The sequence below is a fragment of the Dendrobates tinctorius genome, unplaced genomic scaffold (assembly GCF_039654945.1).
Source record: "Dendrobates tinctorius isolate UK_male_01 unplaced genomic scaffold, ASM3965494v1 ptg000008l, whole genome shotgun sequence".
Classification (NCBI taxonomy): domain Eukaryota; kingdom Metazoa; phylum Chordata; class Amphibia; order Anura; family Dendrobatidae; genus Dendrobates; species Dendrobates tinctorius.
The window spans coordinates 43,090,482-43,097,740 of record NW_027361676.1 but is presented as its reverse complement, the minus strand read 5'-3'; positions in this window follow the sequence as shown (position 1 = coordinate 43,097,740).

Genomic DNA, 7,259 nt, shown 5'->3' with positions numbered 1-7,259 from the left:
TCGGCAGTGTCTTTAGCACAGGTACTCCCTGTTGCCCAGCCTGGTTCCAGCACGCCAGCTGTTTCCGGGTAGTGTCAAGGTCACTATGCCACCAATCCGTTGTCCTGTCGTCTTGCGGCCGGGTTAGCCGACTCTACGGTGCCTGCAGTTTAGGTGACTCCTATGTGGGCTGCGGGAACTGGCACTGAAGGCAGGATCCATAGTGCCAATGGGACCTGGACCCCCTGTAGGACTGTGGGTTTCGGTAACTGCGGCCGGCTTGCGGCCTGGCTACTTTGCTTTGAATGGGTACCTTCTGCTACCCACCCGGGTTCCAGCACTTTCTGCTGGTTCTCGCCACAGCCTTTGGCCTAGGTGCCTCCATCTCGGTATCCGAGGTCCAGCACCGTCAGCTGGTCCTTGGTAGTTCTTTTTAGCACAGGTACCTTCTGCTTAGTAACCGTGGTCTAGCACTGTCAGTTGGTCCTCGGTAGTGCCATTGGCTCTTGTTCCTTCTGCTACCCATCCGGGTGCCAGCACCGTCTGCTGGTTCTCGCCACAGCCTTTGGCCTAGGTGCCTCCATCTCGGTATCTGAGGTCCAGCAACGTCAGCTGGTCCTTGGTAGTGCTTTTTAGCACAGGTACCTTCTGCTTAGTAACCGTGGTCCAGCACCGTCAGTTGGTCCTCGGTAGTGCCATTGGCTCTTGTTCCTTCTGCTACCCATCCGGGTGCCAGCACTGTCTGCTGGTTCTCGCCACAGCCTTTGGCCTAGGTGCCTCCATCTCGGTATCCGAGGTCCTGCACCGTCAGCTGGTCCTTGGTAGTTCTTTTTAGCACAGGTACCTTCTGCTTAGTAACCGTGGTCTAGCACCGTCAGTTGGTCCTCGGTAGTGCCATTGGCTCTTGTTCCTTCTGCTACCCATCCGGGTGCCAGCACCGTCTGCTGGTTCTCGCCACAGCCTTTGGCCTAGGTGCCTCCATCTCGGTATCTGAGGTCCAGCAACGTCAGCTGGTCCTTGGTAGTGCTTTTTAGCACAGGTACCTTCTGCTTAGTAACCGTGGTCCAGCACCGTCAGTTGGTCCTCGGTAGTGCCATTGGCTCTTGTTCCTTCTGCTACCCATCCGGGTGCCAGCACTGTCTGCTGGTTCTCGCCACAGCCTTTGGCCTAGGTGCCTCCATCTCGGTATCCGAGGTCCAGCACCGTCAGCTGGTCCTTGGTAGTGCTTTTTAGCACAGGTACCTTCTGCTTAGTAACCGTGGTCTAGCACCGTCAGTTGGTCCTCGGTAGTGCCATTGGCTCTTGTTCCTTCTGCTACCCATCCGGGTGCCAGCACTGTCTGCTGGTTCTCGCCACAGCCTTTGGCCTAGGTGCCTCCATCTCGGTATCCGAGGTCCAGCACCGTCAGCTGGTCCTTGGTAGTGCTTTTTAGCACAGGTACCTTCTGCTTAGTAACCGTGGTCCAGCACCGTCAGTTGGTCCTCGGTAGTGCCATTGGCTTTTGTTCCTTCTGCTACCCATCCGGGTGCCAGCACTGTCTGCTGGTTCTCGCCAGTTTCTCAGCCTTCTTGTACCTTCTGCTACATTTCCAAGATCAAGCTTTTTGAAATTGTCTTTGGTAATCCTTATTGATCTCCATGATGACGACCCTGATGACGACGACCCTGAAGACCACACCAAAGAAGACCAGAAATATGACCCTAAATAATAAGACCAAGGGGACAAAGAACATGAAGACAACCACCAAGATACAGAACAAAAGACAGAAGAACAAGAAGCAGAAGAAGCAAAAGCAGAAGAACAGAAAGCAGAAGAACATTAAGCATAAGACTAAAAATCAGCATAGAAGAAATCAAAATTATAAGCAGAAGAAGACTAAGCAGTAAATGGGGGTGAGTCCGTTCCTCCTCGTGGTGCCCCTGGAAAATGCCTGCTGCTGCAGGCCAAACTGAACGTGGACAAATCCTGTTGTAAATCTTTAGTGACAGGCAGGACGTAAGGTGTAATCTTATAACTTTTATAGATAAGTACTACTTGAATGCCTGTCACCATAAGAAAATGAAGACAAAGAAGAATAGGAAGAAGATGAAGAAATAGCATATTAAAATTAATAATAGCTGAATAAGAAGAATATGAAGAATGGAAAAAAAAATTAATGGGAAGAAGATGAAGAAGAAGAAGAAGAAGATGAATAAGGTGAAGAAAAAGTTGATGAAAAAAATGCTACTGTTGCGGATCATGAAGGAGAAAGTGTGGGAGAAGTACAAAAGAAGGTGAAGAGCATGGAATTTGTGAAACATACATATCTGACAAAATATAAAAAAGGTTAACATAGTCAATATCTTTTTAACTCCGAACGTCTTGAAAAAAAAATTGGAATTAATGCTATGCCATGCGATTTGAATAAACCACTATGCCTTTAATGTCTCCTCCACCTCCCACAATACATTCTACATGATTCTTATTTGTTTTCAATTATGTAGAATTAGCCAACAAGGAAATAAAGGGCTTTTTTAAATTCCGATACCAGAAGTCCCATTGACTTGAATGGGACTTCCGGTATCGGAATCGGCGATACCCGATATTTTTTTCGTATCGGGCGATACCATCCGATACGATATTTTTGGGTATCGAACGGTATCGCTCAGCACTATTCATTATATTTTATTGTATTGTTGACATCTCTTCCCATCCCCAGTACCCGCTCACCCCTGGATCAAAGATTAAATCTCTTTCATTTCATTTCTTTTATTTTCCATTTAAGTTTGGACTCCTACGCAATATGAATGCCATAATCGCATGTATATTATTTCTGTTTGTAAAATACTTTTTCTATATATCTGTATGATATTCATTAATATTGTATATTGCAACTATTTCTAACACATTGCACCATCTCCCCTACATGTGTATGTTCTATTTAAAGTCTCAGTAGTCTTTGTGTGACCTAAGTGCATTTTCCCTGACTGCGCTTTACTGCGCATGCGTTGGCAGCCCGCGCCATCTTTTTGGCGGTTATCTGTATCAGACGACACGACCGTGCCCTACTGCACACGCGCCGGCGTCTGACTTCACTTCCGGTCATGTGACTAGACCGGACAGTGTAAATAGCGCAACTGGGTACTCAGCACTCACTCACTGCTGTGGCACGGCTGTGCCTACTTCCCCCACTGCACCATCAATAACTGTAAGTACTGTCCCATACAGGGACCACCGCTGTACCACCAACTTGAGTATGGTCCCATTCTAGGACCACCACTATATCACAAACCCTGCTTTATACTTATTGGCCTCTTTTTTTCCATCTAGCGCTGGCATACTTACCAGTCCACCACCTCATCAGGAATCAGGATTACTGGCTACTTGGGTATATATCCCCCTTTTTTGTTTTTCCACTGTATACTATGTTCTTGGACATACCCCAACTATATACATAGGCAGACCTCTTTATTTTTATTTTTATTCTTACTTTTTGTGCAGAATTAGCTCTAAGGCTACATTATTTACGCTTGCAAGTCTGGTCTCTTCATTGTGCCTCCAAACACCCAGTCTTGTACTGTGTTCGTCTAATATTATATGCCACCCTAACGACATGTCCATTTATCCTTACTTACAGAATACGCTATCAATCTATTATTGCTATTGCCTAGCAGTGACACTATCTATTAGGTGAACACAGATTCTTCATTCAATCTAAGGGATATGACCGCATTTCTCATGTCTTATCTACCGCCATGTTTCTTTTTCTCTTTCTCCTGGCTTGGAGTGTCTCTATATTCCTCTAGTAATTCTAATGCATTTGTTTCACTTTCTCTTGATACTGAATGTATATATTCTGTATAATTTGTACATATTTTTGATTTTTTATTATATGTATTTTATTATTACAGCGACTTTTGTGATAAAGGCTGATGTGGCCGAAACGTCAGATGTCGCTTCTTCACCGTCAAGCAATAAACTTATTTCACAATAAGCATAACCAGCATGTGCAGTGACTCTACATTTTCTATACAATTTGGGGACTATCCGTTCCTTTTCATTAGCACCGCAAACTCAAACAATCAGGCCGAGTGCTAACCATTTATATTATCCAATGATCCCATTAAGAGACCCTGGGGTCAGAATCACAGAGCTGAGTGGAACGGTCCTAACTTCCATACCAGGGATCCCTTTAAGAGAGGCCTGGGGTCAAAACCAAAGCACTGGATGGATTTGCTCTGACTTGCATACCAATGATCCCTTTAAGAGGGAAGATGTGCCTATGGGATGGAGGATGGATTCATTTCTGTCATGTGAATGAGCTGAGTGTGACTGGAGCGTAAGTACAAACTGTGGTAAGTGTGTGACTTGTGATTCAGTGACTTTGGATTCAGGGAGTTTGCAAGGGAGGTATTACTGAATTACTGTTATATTTTATTAATACTTTTTATTTCTTTATTTTTTTTACTTAACTTTTCTGTCTGGTGCAATTCCCATTAGGATGTGCTCCACTATTGCAAATGCCATCCAGTGTACGTCTTGCTACATGTATGAAATCCTTGACCAGCTGGTCGAGGGTGCATACTGCTGTGCGAGATGTGAGCACGTTGTGCATTTGGAAGCCTAGATACTGGATATAAGGCCGGGATCACAATAGAGAGGAATACGGACGAGTGAGAGGCGTTAAAAGCACGCATTACACACGGACAAATGATTCTCTATGGGGTAGCTCCCAACAGCCGTATATTTCTCGTCCGTATTCTACGGTCCGTGCCAATTGCAGCATGCTGCGATTGTCAGTGTACTACGTCCGTAGTACACCAATGAAAGTCTATGGGTGCGCTAAAAATATGTATTAGACACGGACCACACGTGTGACTTGCGAGAAATACGAACCCGGTGTCTTTTAGAGAAGCCGGCAATTCAGTGCGCTATACAGTAAACTCACACTGACAGGTTTAATAAAGAAACGAAAGAATAGATATATACACATAGAATATATATATATACAGTATATATATATATATATATATATATACATGTCATTGAGACACACATATATATATATATATATATTTATTTATTTATATTTCACAGAGTTCTTCATAGCAGAATAGCCGCTAATTAAATTGCCGGCTTCTGTCAAATCATTACCCAACCCGACATGAAATGACACATGGTTTACACACAGTAAACCATTTCATTTCATGTTTTTTTAAATGTCCCTGACTAATAATTAGATGAGTGTTTGTGTGCAAAATTTGGGAGGTGTAGGTGTTATTTCAAGGGGTTAATTTGTTGTAAAAAAATGCGTCGGCTTCCACTGTAATTTGTCAACCAGAGAGGTTAAGCAGGTGAGTGAGGGCAGCTTTTAATAGCCATGAGAGGGACCATTGTTTTTGGCCCCCTCTGGCTACAAAAATCTGCCCCCAGACACCCCAGAAATGGCGCATCTATAAGATGCGCCAATTCTGGCACTTATCCTCTCTCTTCCCATTGCCCTGTAGCGGTGGCGAATGGGTTAATATAACAAAGGGTTAATGTCACCATTCGATTGTAAGGTGACATTAAGCCAATTAATAATGGAGAGGTGTTAATAAGACACCGATCCATTATTAACCCTATACTAAGAAAGGGTTAAAAACCACACACAGACATTAATTAAAAAGTAATTTAATGAAATAAATACACTAAGTCTTTGACAAATTTTTATTACTCTGGTAATCCCAAAAAAACCATGACCTGCAAAAAAAATAACATAAAAAATCACCAATATCCTTACCTCTCCGCCGTTCAGTCATGTCCCACGCTGCAATCCATCATAAGGGGTTAAATAGTTTATAATGAGGACCGGTGCTATTGCGACCATCCTCACTGTAAACTACTACTAAATGAATTGATTCAGCTCTGCGCAGCCTCAATGGCTGCCTGTAGATGATCTAATTACCGTGGGAAAGTTTCTGACTTTTTTCCCACGGTCATTAGTTCCTGACAGTACTCCCCTCCTTCCAGGATGGCCTCTGGACATCTCAGGGGCTGGTTTATCTGTATACCTCTGATGGAAGATTCTTGTTAGCCTAGAAGCATGAACATTTTCCTCCGGTTCCCATGAGTTTTCTTCTGGTCCGTAACCCTTCCATTGCACAAGATACTGTAGGTTACCTCGGATTCTCCTAGAGTCCAGAATCTTCTCCACAATAAATTCTTCCTCGCCATGGACCCTTTCAGGTGGAGGAGGAGGCTGAGTTCTTCCTGGAAATGGATTTTCACAGAATGGTTTGAGCAGAGATACATGAAACACTGGGTGAATCTTAAGACTGCTGGGAAGTTCCAACCGGAAAGCAACTTTGTTAATTTGTGCAGCAATTTGGAAGGGTCCTATGAATTTTTGTCCCAATTTATAAGATGGCACGTGTGTTTTTAGGTTTTTAGTGGACAACCAAACCTTGTCACCCACGTGCAGATTAGGAGGTTCTCTACGGTGTTTATTTGCTGCTTTTTTATAGTCTTCTTGGGCCTTTTGCAATATCTCAATTAATTTCTCCTGGGATTCCTTTAATCTGTTGAGTCGGTCAGCAACAGCAGGGGTAGAAATTTCAAAAGGATGATTAGGAATACATACTGGATGCAAGCCATAGTTAGCATAAAAAGGACTTTGGGCTGTAGAGCTGTGTTTAGCGTTGTTATAGGCAAATTCCACTGTTGGTAAATAGTCCACCCAATCATCTTGAAGGTATGAAATGAAGCAGCGGAGGTATTGCTCGAGAGTCTGGTTCGTCCTCTCCATCTGGCCATTTGATTGCGGATGGAAAGACGTAGAAAGATTCACAGTGACTCCCAGGGCTGTACAGAAGCTTTTCCAGAATTTTGATGTGAACTGCACCCCTCTGTCGGAGACTACATTATCAGGAGTCCCATGCAGCTTAAAAACCTCTTTGATCATTAACTCAGCAGTTTGTTCCGCAGTAGGAATTCTTTTAGTTGGGATGAAATGGGCCATCTTTGTGAGTCGGTCTACCACAACGAGAATCACAGTCATCTTTTTAGATGGAGGTAGATCCACGATGAAATCCATTGAGATTGATCCCCAAGGTCTGGATGGAACTGGAAGAGGTTGTAGAAGTCCTAAAGGAGAGGAACGTGGTGTCTTGTTACGTGCACATGTTACACAGGAGGACACATATTTTTTCACATCCCTTCTACAATTAGGCCACCAAAAGGAACAAAGTAGTAGTTCTTGGGTTTTCATGACTCCGGGGTGTCCTGCAAGTTTAGAATCATGGACTAATTTGAGGACTTCG